Below are 17,144 nucleotides of genomic sequence, written 5' to 3'. Positions count from 1 at the left end.
GGAGGTTCAAAAGCTCACTGAAGAAAATAGTTCTTTCAAAATTACAATGGAACAGATGGAGGCTAATGACTTTATGAGAAACCAAGAAATCACAAAACAAAACCAAAAGAATGAAAAAATGGAAGATAATGTGAAATATCTCAGTGGAAAAACAACTGACCTGGAAAATAGATCCAGGAGAGACAATTTAAAAATTATGGGACTACCTGAAAGCCATGATCAAAAAAAGAGCCTAGACATCATCTTTCACGAAATTATCAAGGAAAACTGCCCTGAGATTCTAGAAACAGAGGGCAAAATAAGCATTCAAGAAATCCACTGATCACCACCTGAAAGAGATCCAAAAAGAGAAACTCCTAGGAACATTGTGGCCAAATTCCAGAGTTCCCTGGTCAAGGAGAAAATATTGCAAGCAGCTAGAAAGAAACAATGCAAGTATTGTAGAAATACAATCAGGGTAACACAAGATCTAGCAGCTTCTACAGTAAGGGATCAAAGGGCATGGAATATGATATTCCAGAAGTCAAAGGAACTAGGACTAAAACCAAGAATCACCTACCCAGCAAAACTGAGTATAATACTTCAGGGGAAAAAATGGTCTTTCAATGAAAGAGAGGACTTTCAAGCATTCTTGATGAAAAGACCAGAGCTGAAAAGAAAATTTGACTTTCAAAGACAAGCATGAAGAGAAGCATGAAAAGGTAAACATCAAAGAGAAGTCATAAGAGACTTACTAAAGTTGAACTGTTTACATTCCTACATGGAAAGACAATATTTGTAACTCCTGAAACTTTTCAGTATCTGAGTACCGGGTGGGATTACACATACACATACACACACACACACACACACACACACACACACACACAGAGCACAGAGTGAATTGAATAGGATGGGATCATACCTTAAAAAAATGAAATTAAGCAGTGAGAGAGAAATATATTGGGAGGAGAAATGGAATGGGGCAAATTATCTCTCCTAAAAGAGACAAGCAAAAGACTTTTTAGTGGGGGGAAAAGAGGGGAGGTGAGAGAAAAACATGAAGTTTACTCTCATCACATTCAACTAAAGGAAGGAATAAAATGCACACTCATTTTGGTATGAAAACCAATCTTCCAATACAGGAAAGTGGGAGAGAAGAGGATAAGCGGGGGGTGGGGGGGAGGATGATGAAAGGGAGGACAATGGGAGGAGGGAACACTTTGAAGTCAACACTCTTGAGGAGGGATAGGATCAAAAGAGAGAAGAGAAGCAATGGGGGGGCAGGATAGGATGGAGGGAAATATAGTTAGTCTTACACAACACAACTATTATAGAAGTCATTTGCAAAACTACACAGATATGGCCTATATTGAATTGCTTGCCTTCCCAAAGGGAATGGGTGAGGAGGGACGGATGAAGAGAAGTTGGAACTCAAAGTTTTAGGAACAACTGTCGAGTACTGTTCTTGCTACTAGGAAATAAGAAATACAGGTAATGGGGTATAGAAAGTTATCTGGCCCTACAGGACAAAAGAGAAGATGGGGACAAGGGAAGGAAGGAATGATAGAAGAGAAGGCAGATTGGTGATAGGGACAATTAGAATGCTTGGTGTTTTGGGGTGGGGGGAGGGGACAAATGGGGAGAAAATTTGGAACCCAAAATTTTGTGAAAATGAATGTTAAAAGTTAAATAAATAAATTTTTTAAAAAAGAAAAAAAAGCCCTAAGTCAAAGAGATAAAAAAAAGTTAAAAGTAAATAATGATTTAATAAATAAAGGAGTTTTTAAAAATGAAAAAAATGTCGCTGAAATAGATGCCATTCTCTGTACAAACAGAGACATAGAAATGCAGAGGAGGGCAGGATATAGATTGGAGAGGGATGTGGAATATGTTGAAGTCTAACAAACACTGTATTCTGCAACAAAAGATCTGTATTGCAATCCTGATTCCATCGATTACTAAATGAGTGACCCAGAACAAGTTACCTTGCCTTTTTGAATCTTGACTCCCTCGCCTATAAAATGGGGAAATCAATAGCACCACCTGCTTTACAGTTATAAGGATCAAATGAGATAATGTATATGAAATTCTTTGTAAACATAAAAAATGTTTTATAAATGTGAGTTTATTATTACAGTGAAATGGAAACATGGGAAAATAAATAGAGGCAAGGAGACTGGGAGTCTAGAAAGCTATGCAGATATGATGGTATCTGATATACATAGGAATGGTAGATTTAGGGAGAACATTAACAGGAAGGATGACAAAAGTAGGGAGAAATGGAAATTTGCAAAGGCATATAAAATGTGGGTAGGTCAATGCACATGTGGTGAGTAAGTAGTTTAAGGAGTCTCGGAAGATCTATGCAATCCTATTTTAAAACATTTAATTTCTCAAATGCCCCTAGCTATAAAAATAACTGAAATGCAGAAAGTAGAATTTCAACAAAAAGATACTACCCCAAAGTGGAAGTACTACATCCCCCACTGATCTGCCTGGGGTACAGTGCCAGCATTGGCTCAGTCACTCTTCATAGGAGCAGATTTTATACCATTAGATGTGCTTCTGGCTGTTTCTTTCACACACTGTCAAAAATGTTTTCTATAGCTTTGATTTTGTCACAGCTTTCTCAGCTGAAGTGGTAAAAATGGTAAACAGAAATGTGCCTAAAGACTATGGAAGTACCGTCCTCGCTCCCGCCCTAACCCTCAAAAGGCCTGCCATGTTTTAAAAAGATCCTAGGGCCACAAATATGTGCCTTGTGGAATGAATTTTCATATAAACATCTTGTTATTGCACAAACATACTTGCTTCTTATAAGAAAATTCAGTCAAAAGCTGGGAGAGTCAAGCATCCAAACCAATCATACCCCATACAACCTCTGAGATCTAAAAGAAATCTAACCTCATCCTCATATCTGCCCCTATTCCCACTCCTCCCAATTCTATCATCTTCTAAACTAATCCCCTTCCAGCTCCCTTTCCCCAGTGTCATCCCCTCCCCTGTCTCCCATTCCCTAGCCTCAGCTCTTCACCATCTCCCATCCCCAAACTCATCCTCTCATCATATCTCCCACTTCTACATGCCAATCCCCTCATCCCTCCCATCTCCATCCACATTGTCACACTCTAATACAAAGACCCACCATTGGCAGTCTTCCCCAACAAAAAGGGACTGAGCTCTGTTTCTTGTAGCTGAGTTCAAATCTATGACTTATTACCACTCAGATACCCTTTGGGGCTATACTCTGAGTCCTGACTACCAAACTATCAACTATGGATCACTCAAAACTTATCCCCACCCAACACAGACATAGTCCTGAAAGGAAGTCCCACCAGGTAGCCCTTACCTGAGGCACAACTGAGGCCACACATGACACCACCAGGAAAAAGAAGAGGGACAAAATCCCAAGCCACCACAGCCAAGATGCTAAAAACTTGTTTTGCCTTGATTTGCTATTTACTTTCCCACTCTCAAATGCTTCACTGAACCTCTTACAACAGTTGGGCTACTTGATCAGCAATGAAAGTAGGACAAAGCTACGCCTGCCTTCTTGGACATGAATAGATACTCATCTCTAGTGCACAGTTTCTGCTGAGTTTCTCTACCCTATGCTTATTTCTAACATTCATCTGCCATCCTCTGTCCCTATCCCTCCTTCCCATCACTATTTCCAATGCTCTATCCCTATACCTATCATCTTCTTCACTCCAAGTCCCACCTGTATCAGCCATTCTCTACCCCTCACTCCATCCATAGTCTTCATCTTATCCCTACCTCTCCCTAGTCCCACTCCCACCCACAATTTCCCACCTCCAATTCCACCATATCCAAATCCATCACTCTATTCCCTGCTCCATCCCTATCCCATTCCCATCTTCTATGTTAATTTCCAAATTCCATCTACATTCCCCCCCCCAATCTTCATCCTGAGCTCCATCTGTCTCTTTATCCTCATCCTTATCTTTATCATTAGCCTCCCTTTGATCCTCTATGCCCATCTTCCATCAGCTACAGCCTTGAGTGCTTACTGGTTATGTATTGCTACTCTGAAATGAAATCCTTTCTGTTTGTTTAATCCCAGATTGGGTCACTTGGCCAAGGGTACAGCCCTGAAGTAATTAGGATGAACTCTGAGTCATCAGGACAATGCCTACTCCAGGCTCAGAGTTCAGTTCCAAACCCAAATAACCTTGGAGACTTTCTAGAGAGACATGGAATAATAATTCTGTCTTTCAGGTCTTTGATTCCCAAAAGAGAAACAGAGCAAAAGAGAAAGTCAGAGCAATCTTGACTTTATGAATAATTTCCACTAAAAAAAAAAAAATGCAGCAAGCTAGCCACAAAGAGCAAAAATACATTTTCCCTGATCTAAGGACAATTGTTGATTCTGCTTCTACTTCCAGAATGCTATAAGAAGACAAATTATATTAATGGAGATTTTATATACACTTGCAGTTGCTTGAAAGTGTACTCCATACAAAGGATTGTGCCCTTGCTCTATTTCTGAGACCACCTCCCTGTGGACACTGGTATTTGTGGATGCTTTTGGAGATACCACATGGTAATCTATTCATTAGAGTGAGGAGATAACAGATGGGAATTGAACCACCACCTTCCTAGGACAGAGAGCCTGCCTATCACTGCAACCTCTAGATGCTAAAATAGAAGTACAAAAGCAACTCTGTTTAATAAATCCATGACCTTGCCCCTGAAAGTCAGGAATAAATGATTTGTCACTCATATTTAAAACTGCTCAGAACCACAGAAGAGGCTCCATTTGTTAATGTGGTTTCCAAATTTGCATCCTCTTAATATGCATTTATTGAGCCTTGGCTGACTCAATATGTGTCCTATGTGGCCCAGTGTACTTGAATACATTTTGTCCTTGTGTTTAATTCAGGTGCCATTGGCAAGACACAGAATACAGATGCTGCCTCCAATTTAGTGGGAACATGAGTTCTGAGGCACTACATTATTGGCTAAATCTCCAGGTTCTCTCTATTTATTGCTTCTCTTTATTTCCACAGTCCTCACCCTATTTCTGATGTCTTGCTTGGACTATCATACTACTAAAATAGCCATTTTGCCATTCTGCTTTCCCCACCACTATTTAGTTTCTGTAATCCTCAAATCCATGCTACATGGATCTCCATTGCTCAAAGTCCTTAACAATTCTCCATTATTACCATTGTCGTTATTCCTTTATATTCTCCCCATCTCATTGATTCTGTTTTAGCCACCAATGTAAAAACCTTGTTCCTTATCCTTGACTAGTCACTTCCTCACACTTATACACCTTTATTCTGCCCTACAATGTCCTACACCATATCTGCCCCACTCTTTCTACTGTGCCCTCTGAAATACCTGCTCCATAATTAACAGATTATCTTTTATCTTATACCTCTCTCTCAGTCCTTCCATATTCTAGCTCTCACTAAGAAATGGTTCCCTTCCTATGACACCACTTCCTTCACCACCCTTTCCAGTACTGTGAGTATACCCCAGGATTCTGTCCTGGGCCATCTTCTCTTCTCCCTCTATACTATTCAACCTGAAGGATTCATCAACTTCCACAGTTTCAGTTCTCTATGCAAATGATTGCCTGATTTCTTTATCTAGCTCTAACCTCTTTCCAGGTCACAACATCTCTGATATATGCCTTCTTCTCTTCTCTGATAGTTATCACCCTCATGCAGGCCTTAATTACCTCTTGCCTGGACTATTTCAATAACCTGTGTCTTGGTCTCCCTGCCACAAGTCATTTCCCATTCCAATCCATCCTCCACTCAGCTGTCAAAGTGATCTTCTTACAGCACAGGTCTGACCATGCCACCTACCCCCCTCCCCATTCAATAAGTAGTGACTCCCTCTCACCTCTAGTATCCAACATAAAACCCTCTGACATTCAAAAACCTTCATAATTTGCCCCCCAACCACCTTTTCAGTGTTTTTATACCTTATTTCTTTCCACATACTCTACAATACAGTGACATCAGCCTCCTTACTGTTCCTTGAACTAGATACTCCATTCCCTGACTCCAGACATTTTCAATGACTGTCCCACCATGTCTGGAATGTTCTCTCTTCTCTCAGACTCCTGACTTCCCTGGCTCCCTTTAAGTCTCAGCTAAAGACTGACCTTCTGCAAGAAGCCTTTTCTGACACCTGTTAAGGCTAATGCCCTGGCCTCTGTTAGTTATCTCCCACTTATCCTGTATATGTTAAGTTTTACATGTTGCTTCCTCCACTACGGTTTAAGTTCCCTGACAGCAAGATGTACCTTTTGTTTTTCTTTGTATCGTCAGAACTTAGCACGGTGCCAGGTACTTAGTAAGAGCTTAATAAATACTTATGAATTCCCACAAATGTTTCATTTCCATATGTATTAATTTTGAATTTATCTGATCATAATTTTGTCATTCTATCTTTCCCTAATCCCTATAACCCCTAATCCTTATGATTATCTTGATCATGATCTTTCTTCCATCCAACCTTCAGTGTAGCTACATTGGCCCGATTCTTCTCTTTCTCTTTCTCAAGCCTTTGGTGAACCAATTCAGCCACTCATTATTATTCACCCTGAATCCCCTTGCCCTTATGTCCTATTGATGATCATACCTTGCCAACCCTCAAACCTAGATTACTCCCACAATCCACCTCCGTAATTCCTATTCAGCCACACTGATGAATGGAGTTGGAGGAACCCATAAAACTGTGCTAACAACCCCCCCACACAAATTTCTGTTATCTAATCTCAACTGGTCCCTCACAGCAGCAAAGTAAAACATCCTATTCCTCCCTAACTGATTCCTTATCTCACTCTCCATAGAAGTTATTCCAAACATACTTATCTCTCCTCAAGCCTCCCACAGTAGCCTTTTCCCCATTCTTTAAGCCAAAGCACCTCAAGGTTATCTTGTACTCCTCGAACTCACTCATTCCACACATCCAGCCTCTGTTTTTATCTTCACAACATCTCTCATAGATATCATCTTCTTTCTACTCATATAGCTACAGCCTTAGTTCAGGCCCTCATTGCTTCTTGCCTAGACTACTGCAGTGGTCTTCTAAATAGTCTCCCTATCTCAAGTGTCTCCATATTACTGAGTCCATCCACTCAGCTGTTGGTGTTCTTATTGTTGGTGGTGATGCTGGTGGTGGTATTGGTGTGGTTGCTCAGTTGTTTCAGTGATGTCTGATTCTCCATGATCCTATTTGGGATTTTCTTGACAAAGATACTGAAGCAGTTTGCCATTTCCTTCTCCAGCTCATTTTACAGATGAGAAAACTGAGGCAAACAGAGTTAAGTGACTGAGGCCAGATTTGAATTTAGGAAGATGAGTGTTCCTGACTATAGACCTGGTGTTCTATCCACTGTGCCACCTAGCTGCCCCACTCAACTGGCAAGGTGATTTTTCTAAAGCATAAGCCTAATCGTGACAGTTTATCTATTCAGCAGGCTCCAGTGGCTCTCTATTTATATCTGATTTCCAGGATCAAATATAAATCCTCCTCTTAGCATTTAAATCTCTTTATAGCCTAGCACCCTTTTATTTCTTTCCAGCTTTCTTATACTTTACTCCCTTCCACTTATTCTACATTCCAGAGACACTGGCCTATGAGATAAAAATTGTCTGAGGATCCATTGATTAGGTACTGCTGCCAATCACATGATCAATGATGCTGAGATAGGGAAAACCTACAGTCTATTATGCTTAGAGTGCATGCATCACTGAACAAAAACGTCAGTGAGCTACATACTGTACTCCAGGGTAATTACCCTTTAATCCTGCTGCTTCCCCTCCATAGTAGAAGAAGATGGACACAATGCAGTTTCAGAGCATTTGGGGAGAAAGTTAGGGTTTAATGCCATCTGCATTTTCCATTTCTTCCACTGTAGTCTCAGGGAAGAAGCAACACTAACACTTTAGGTCTGCTTTCCTCTTCCCGGGACTCTGGAATTATCATGCCATCACCTGGGCCATACCACATGACTTCTTCCTACATTCAATGCTGTTCAGTCCTACTGTCACCTTATCCTATCTATTGGTACCTTTACTTAAGTCAACTCCATCTCTCTTTCTTTCACTTTTTGTCTCTGTCTCTGTTTCTTTCTCTCATTCTTTTTGTCCTTTCTGTCTCTTTCTTTCTCTCTCTCTCTCTGTCTCTGTTTCTGTCTCTGTCTCTCTGTTTCTCTCTCTGTCTTTCTCTCTATGTCTCTCTCTGTGTCTGTCTCCCTCTCTCTGTCTCTCTCTCTTTCTCTCCCTCTGTCTGTCACACACACACACACACACACACACACACACACACACACATCAGTCTCTTCCAAGTTTGTACCACCTGTTCTCTAATTGCGATCTCATTTGGCTGCTCTCCTGTTTCCACATGACTGCTAGATTCTTCCCCTTCTGAGTCCTCCTGACATAATTCCATGCTTAGGCACAAGGCATCCCAGTAGGGGAACCTCACATCTCAGAGATTTTGCCAATGAGAAAGCTCATGTTATCCTGCAAAATGAAGCTGCCTTGGAGAATGACCGTCAAAGGATAAAGGTTATCTCAACCCTTATTTCAACAACTTGTATTTCTATGAGTAGTAGATTTGATAGTTGTATTATCTCATTTCATCCTCACAATGACTCTGTAGGCTGGAAAGGGAAAATACTTTTATTCCTTATTTAACTGAGGAAGAAATAGATTCAGGCAACTAAAATAACTTGCTTTACAGCCAGGAAGTAGAAGAATTGGATAGCAAAACCAAGCCTTCCAATTCTGCCTAGTGCTCTTTTCAAAGCACTAGCATTTAAGTCACATGATAATCATACTAAAATCTTTCCTGCTCTGTGTTTAATGAAAAGCACCCCATTTTAGGAAGGACGTTGATGAATTGACAGAGGCAACTAGGTGCCTCAATGGATAGAATGCCAGACCTGGGATCAGGAAGACCTGAATTCAAATCCAGCCTTGTGTGTGTTCATCCTTTGTTGCCAAAGAAGACCATACAATCAGAAAAATAATGACATGACTTGCACTTGACTTTGTTTTGAGTGAGGGAGGGCGCTGTGCAGGTCAGCAGCCTCACTTCTCCTCCAGAGCCATCTGAATCCAGTGAGCAGATATTCATCACGATGACTGGAGATGACCCAGGATGAGGCAATTGAGGTTAAGTAACTTGCCCAAGGTCACACAGCTAGTGAGTGTCAAGTGTCTGAGGTGAGATTTGAACTCAGGTCCTCCTGACTCCTGCACTGGTGCTCTATCCACTGTACCATCTAGCTGCTCCAAATCCAGGCTTAGACATTTACTAACTTGGGACCCTGGGCAAGTCACTTAACCCTGTTTGCCTCAGTTTCCTCATCTTTAAAATGAACTGGAGAAAGAAACGGCAAACCATTCCAATATCTTTTCCAAGAAAATCCTAAATAGGGTCACAAAAGAGTCAGACATGACCAGAATAACTGAACAAAAAGAAACAAGAATAGGATAAGGGATAGACAGGTCTGTAAATTGTATCATAAGAACAGCGGTTGAAGGAATAAAAGATACTAAACTGGAAAACACGGAAAGTACAACTCAGTGTTTCTAACTTAGAAGTCTCTATTCTCTTGTCTCTTCTTCTAAATGGAGAAGAGAATGTTGGTAAGACAGTCCACAATGAAGAGGATTCATCTTCCCTTACATGTCTGTAGCTTCCAAAGTATGTCTCTCTCTGTACATGAATGGAGCTGGTCATGAAGAAAGTCTGGAACCATATGTATCCTTGGGAGAAGAGTATCTCTTCTATTAAGCTCTCACACCAGCTCTTCCTCAGGCAGATACACAGTGTCACATCAGCATTCTCTCCACCAATTAGGAGAATCTCATGCAAAATGCCCCACCCTTGGCTAGAAACCTTGGTTACTACAGGAAACAAAATTTCTGTCTTCAAACATCTTATAAAAAGAGACATTGTGACTCCAGAGTACAGAACCAGAAATGATACATAGAAATAAAAGGGAAGCCAGCTGTTGGAAAATGTAGCACTACCTCAAAAAGTAATGATGAGTACCCTCAGTGGAAATGTTCAATCAGAGGCTAATGTACTACATGTTTATGTTTCTGCCTCTCATGTGCAGATCACTTCCTACCTTAAGATGTAATTATTGATGAATATATACCTTACTACTCAAAGTCATTGAGGACAGAAAGTCATTCCTCTATTTCCCTCAGCACCTAGCACTGAGACTTCACGCTGGGTCTTGCATACAATGGGCACTTAACAAATGTCTGTTAAATTAAATATTGTAGAACAGGTAGGAAATTCAACTGTATGATCCCTACCATTTCTCCTATTTCCAATATTCGATGGCTTCTCTGAAGGAGAGAATTCAATTAAACAAGAAAAACAATCTGAGTATTGCCCACATTTAGAGCAGTGGATAGAGGGAAAAGAGCCAATGAAAGAGACAAATACAGTGTTGTGAGAAGGATAGGGGGGAAAATTAGGATAATGCACTGCTGGAAAAGCCCAGGGAAGAGTCTCAAGAGAGGGCAGACTAAGTACATTCGAAAGAGAAAAGGAAAGAGATGAGTTCAGGTCATTTTTGTCCTCAAAGAAATCAGGTGTTAGTGACATAGCTGCCAAGTACTTTTTCCTTCACATCTCACATCGTTTAAATTCAAAGTCAAACCCTGACAATGAGAAGTGTTGATAGAATTGTTCACAGGGTGAACCAGAGAGGCAGGCAGTAGATGCTCTTATCAGAACCTCCTAAAAGACTACTAATGAGCCGTAACTCAACTCCGAACAAAGCTGCCCAAAAATGTAATTAAAGTCAAAGCAAAAGAGGTTGTTCATGAGGCATACAGAGCTGTGAAAAGTCAAGATGGCTTTTGGAAAACTAGTTTCCCCTCACAATAGAAGCCATCTACTTTAATGAGGTGTTAGGTACTGGAGCCAGTTTTCCAAGGGCAGTGTCACTTTCTCCTTGACAGGAGGCTCCATGAGCAATCGTTGGCCCAGAATGGTTGTTTCAATGTGAGGATTCTCAAGGACATTTCTGGACTTTGTCCCATTCCTCCTGGCCAAGAGTTCAATGCCATTGTCCAAAAAAAAACCAAACAAACCAATATCATTGACCTGACAGGACTATGACACATTTTGAAATACAAGCCTACCTCTGCTTACTTGATCACTTACTTTTCTGGCTTCTGTTGTGTTTATACATGAATATAAAATAGGAAAACATTATAATGGTGATAGAAATTTTTTTCCATATCATAATAATAACCTACATTCATATAGCACATTTTTATCACCAAACAGTCTCTATCAGAGATGATATTATATGGTTTCTCCTTACATCACCATCACATAGAAAACAGAAAGAAAAACTGGATGTCAGTTGTTTTGTTTCAGCAGCCACTCCATGGTGAGTATGGCCTTGAACACCAGGCAGATTTATCAATCAAACAACATTTTTCAAGCACCTACTATATGTCAGTTAAAGACTGAGGATACAAATACAAAGAAAGTAATGATCTTTGTTTTCAAGGAACTTTCACTCTGTCAGGGAGACACCATGTACATGTACAAATATATTCTATAAATATGTACAGAGTAAATATGCAATCAATACTCAGAAGGATCTGTGGTCTCAATAGTTTGGGAGTTTCCTGCATTGACTCAGGTCACAAGACTTCCAAGCCTACCAATCCTATGTGACTCTTGTCCATGATCACCAGACAGAGTCTACCCAACAGCATTTCTCCCCATAATCTGTTACCAGTGGGCAGGCCCCTTGGGCAGTCAGATCTGGCATTCCTTGCCTTTGACATGTGACTAGTCCATATTCCCTCTCTATCATACAATTCTTTGATAATCTCCTTTACTCCTATTCTACTTTGGAATTCCTCCTTGATCATGTGTTGCAGCCTGCTTATATCTACTATACTTCTCTCAGCTGTCCTTTATGGGCTACTAATCTTTAATGCTTCCAGAGAAGTAGTGTTCTCTCTTGCCATTCAGCAACTCCAGCTAAAAATTAGTATTGAAAATTTGAGTCTTTGTTTTCTGGGAAGTTTAGGGTTAGTAAAAGAGCTTTGCCACTTCCCCTGAAGTTATCTAGCTCTTTCTAACTCTGGGTCCATCTCCTTGCACTGTTTGTTCCAAGTACACATACTGTTGAACAAACTTGATAGGGTGTCCATCCAAATGCATAATGAAATATGGTCAATAGATAACCTTTATCCACTTGATCTTTCCTATGTAGATGAATAGATCAAACTCTTCTGAGTGACTGCAAACGCCTTCCAGGGGACTCTGCAATATTCTAGGCTTTAATATAATCAGCACAATATCAGTTGCAAACAAGCATCTGGCTAACTTCCTCATTCACTGGGAAGCCTCTGCTTTGAAACTGTCAAGAAACTAAATTTTACCTGCTGGTACTCTAAAAATGAGATCTCTATCCAATGACCAACAAATGGACATAACACTAGGAAAACTGAATCACATCACTCTCAACAAATTTTTGGTACAAATAAAAACAGAAGAGAAAGCAATGTTTCAGCTAAATGAAAGGATCGTTTGCAAATGTTCCTTACAGAGATTTTTTTTAAAAGTGAGGGGTGGGGGGAGTTGGTAAGGAGTTCATTATATATCCAGAAGTCAAGGAAAAACTACTTCGTGGTATATTTGGTCATATTGAAATGCTAATAAGTATTTTCCAAAAGACCACCATGAAAACAGTTGCAGTTTATGCACCTATATCTCTTCTGAGAATGAAATGGGAGAGAAATTCTTCTAGTAGTTCATTGAATCATAGATAAGGAGCTCAGAAGGCAGCTAGTCCACCCCCCTCATTTTACAGATGGGGAAGCCCAAAGATATGAAGTGACTTTTCTAAGGTCACACAGGTAGTAACAAAAGTAGGATTTGATAAGAACCTCCTAATTAAATCAACTTAGATGACCATAGTTCATTACTTCAGTGCCAAGGTGGGAAAAGTTGAGACTGGGAAAGTATGGTTCAGGCAAAAGAAATGACAGAAGTCAAAGACCTGTAGATTATATGGAAGTTTTGCCTCTATATCAAAAACTTTTTTTTCAAGGTTGATAGGCACTAGACATGGCAAGCACAAAACAACACCATAAAGAATGAAAGAGATTGTATTTTAACAAACAGAAAAGAGCCTTGTTACAAATTTGAGAGTTTTCTCTGATTCAGCTATTTGTGTACGGGTTAAGTTCAGAAACTGGAAAAACAACAAAAAGAAACAATAATAATGAGACAAAGACAATGAAAGCACAATTAAAACAATTGAACCCTGATATTTAAATAAGTAATTGAACATCACAAATGGGAAATGGACAGTAGAATCAGCATCAATCACAATATAACAATTTTGACCAGAATTTTATCCAATTTAAGATTATTACCACAACAAAGAGACCCCAAAAGTCCAGAAAACATGTTAGAGAGAGATAGCTGCCAAAGGTAATACCAGCTGGGAATATAAACTCTGCTGTAAAATCTTACAAGAAAAGTATAATGGGTGATTATAAGCACAATCATCTTATAAAGTAGAGTAGTAGAGAGGAGATACAATTTAAAGAAATTATAACAAAATACTCAACTTAGTAAGGTTACCCATAGACATTCAAGGATGAAAATGGAAGGGCTACAACCAGAAGGAAAATCTAGAAAGATTGCAAAATAAAGACAAAGTAATTAAATGCAAGTCACTGTAGATATGTGACAGAATTCACTTTTCCAGTCTCTAGAAACCATAAAGAACATTGTCCAATCCCATTACTTCCTAGAAGCACGATTTATAGATTGTGAGCCTACTTTGGAGTCAGAAAGCCTCCAAAACCAAGTCCTTCTTCTGTGTGTGTGTGCGTGTGTGTGCATGTGCATATGTATGCATGCATACACAATAGGGTATGTTTCAAGTCACTTACCCTCTAATTTCTCTAGGAAACTCACTAAGACAGTTATAGGTGAATTGTCAGTTCACATGGGCAAGGTGGTTTCTACATCAATAATTGTTTTACTAAAAGAATCTCTGAGCAAAGCAAATCCAGCACTCCAAAACTTCTTAATTATTTCATATTGCTTGAGGTTTTAAAGGCAAGTGATCTCATGGTATCATTTTTATAATATTTTTCTGCCAATTTTTATATATTCTAATGCATTTCAGATCATTATTTCAATCAATTAATCAATAAACCTTTATTAAGTGCCCATATTAAACTGATGTTTTCCCATATGGTACATGAGATAGTTATGTACTAAACATACTAGAATAGTGGTCAATTATACTCTCCAGCTACTGTAAAAACATGCACACACACACACACACACGCACACACACACACTCACAAATGAAGAATTGTTGCTTTTATGGAGATGTGGGTTTTTCCTTCTCCCTAATTCTAATCTTTGTATATTTGGTGACACCTTGTGGCAAGTTTATGCAAAATAATTGTCCTCCACTAGCATCCTCCTATCATTCCCAACAGAAGCAAGGAGGTAGCCAGTTCTCAAAGGTTATTCCGGTAGTATACAGTAGACCAGGCTCTTCCTTGCTAGAAAGGCTTGGTCTGTGTGCCCATTGTCCAATCACCAGTTCAACTAAGCCAAGCTAACTGAGAAGCTCAGCAGCAGAGACTTTTGTCTACTAAGTGATTCCTTTGGGGGAGGATCACAGCAACTAATGAAACTATTTAGCTAGGTAAGAAAGGGTGTCAATCAGTGAGAAAAGTCCCCACAGTGACAAAATCATGCGTCTTTCGAAACTGAGCTACAACTCTTTTTATAACTTATGATCTGTAATTGTCTCACTTTCAAAATACTAGACTGGTATTTTCAGAGGCTCTATATTCTCACATTTTTGGCCATGGCCAATATAGGATTTTGTTTTGCTTCATTATACTTATTTTTGATGAGGATTTTTATTTGGAGGGAATGATTAATTAATTAATTAATGCTTGATCATTGAAAAAATTTAATTTAAAAAGGTTCAATTTCTGAGACTGCTTGATTTAATCAATTTCAGTATTTTATAAGAATAGGAAAAAAAAAGATTTGCTCAGGGTAACATTGTTAATTATGCATACTAATACCCAAAGCCTGTACTGAAAATACTAGTAGTTAGAAAAGAAAGGCAGAATGATGTATGGAGAGTTCACTGGCCTGGGATCTAGTCAACCTGAGTTCTACTGCAGACTCTTCCATTAACTATCTATATCATCTGGGGTAAATCCCAACTTGGGCAAAACCCAGATAGAATCTCTGGGCCTTAGTTTCCTCATTTAGAGAATGAGGAAGTTGAACTAAAAGATCTTAAGCTCCCTGTAGGCTCTGAAATTCTATGAATTTCAGGATATGATTTCATCATTTCTATGATATTCCTATGATATTCTATGATATTCCTGAATTTCAATTCCAAAATGTGTTAATTCATATCACACAGAGAAAATCTTTTGCAAATGTAAGTAGTTATCCATAGTGGTTATGTTGTTCCAAATGATTCAGAGTACTTTCATGATATTGGGATTGGAGTTTCATCTTGCATAATGACACTAGGACTGGTCCTACTCACTCGCTCTTCCTTTTCATTCTTGAATTCCTAGATACAATATTTTCTTTACTGGATTGTTTTGGTTTTACAAGGGCAAAGATATTTTTTTTAATTTGTTTATTTAACTTTTAACATTCATTTCCACAAAATTTGGGGCTCCAAATTTTCTCCCCATTTCTCCCCTCCCCTACCCCCAAAACGCCAAGCATTCTAATTGCCACTATCACCAATCTGCCCTCTCTTCTAACATCCCTCCCTTCCCTTATCCCCATCTTCTCTTTTGTCCTGTAGGGACAGATAACTTTCTATACCCCATTACCTGTATTTCTTATTTCCTAGTAGCAAGAACAGTTGTTTCTAAAACTTTGAGTTCCAACTTCTCTTCATCCCTCCCTCCCCACCCATTCCCTTTGGGAAGGCAAGCAATTCAATATAGGCCATATCTGTGGAATTTGGCAAATAACTTCCATGATAGTCATGTTCTGTAAGACTAACTATATTTCCCTCCATCCTATCCTGCCCCCCCATTGCTTCTATTCTCTCTTTTGATCTTGTCCCTCCCCAAGAGTGTTAACTTCAAATTGCTCCCTCCTCCCACTGCCCTCCCTTCCATCATCCCCCCCACCCTGCTTATCCCCTTCTCCCCCACTTTCCTGTATTGGAAGATAGGTTTTCATACCAAAATGAGTGTGCATTTTATTCCTTCCTTTAGTCGAATGTGATGAGAGTAGACTTCATGTTTTTCTCTCATCTCCCCTCTTTTTCCCTCCCCTAAAAAGTCTTTTGCCTTCCTCTTTTATGAGAGATAATTTGCCCCATTCCATTTCTCCCTTTCTCCTCCCAATATATTTCTGTCTCATCACTTAATTTCATTTTTTAAAGATATGATCCCATCCTATTTCATTCACTCTGTGTTCTCTGTCTCTGTGTGTGTGCATGTGTGTGTGTATGTGTGTGTGTGTATGTAATCCCACCAGCTACCCAGATACTGAAAAGTTTCAAGAGTTACAAATATTGTCTTTCCATGTAGGAATGTAAACAGTTCAACTTTAGTAAGTCCCTTATGACTTCTCTTTGATGTTTACCTTTTCATGCTTCTCTTCATGCTTGTCTTTGAAAGTCAAATTTTCTTTTCAGCTCTGGTCTTTTCATCAAGAATGCTTGAAAGTCCTCTCTTTCATTGAAAGACCATTTTTTCCCCTGAAGTATTATACTCAGTTTTGCTGGGTAGGTGATTCTTGGTTTTAGTCCTAGTTCCTTTGACTTCTGGAATATCATATTCCATGCCCTTTGATCCCTTACTGTAGAAGCTGCTAGATCTTGTGTTACCCTGATTGTATTTCTACAATACTTGCATTGTTTCTTTCTAGCTGCTTGCAATATTTTCTCCTTGACCAGGGAACTCTGGAATTTGGCCACAATGTTCCTAGGAGTTTCTCTTTTTGGATCTCTTTCAGGTGGTGATCAGTGGATTTCTTGAATGCTTATTTTGCCCTCTGGTTCTAGAATCTCAGGGCAGTTTTCCTTGATAATTTCGTGAAAGATGATGTCTAGGCTCTTTTTTTGATCATGGCTTTCAGGTAGTCCCATAATT

Source organism: Notamacropus eugenii, chromosome 1, assembly GCF_028372415.1.
Source record: "Notamacropus eugenii isolate mMacEug1 chromosome 1, mMacEug1.pri_v2, whole genome shotgun sequence".
In the NCBI taxonomy this organism is placed as follows: Eukaryota; Metazoa; Chordata; class Mammalia; order Diprotodontia; family Macropodidae; genus Notamacropus; species Notamacropus eugenii.
Note: the sequence above shows the minus strand (reverse complement) of the source record.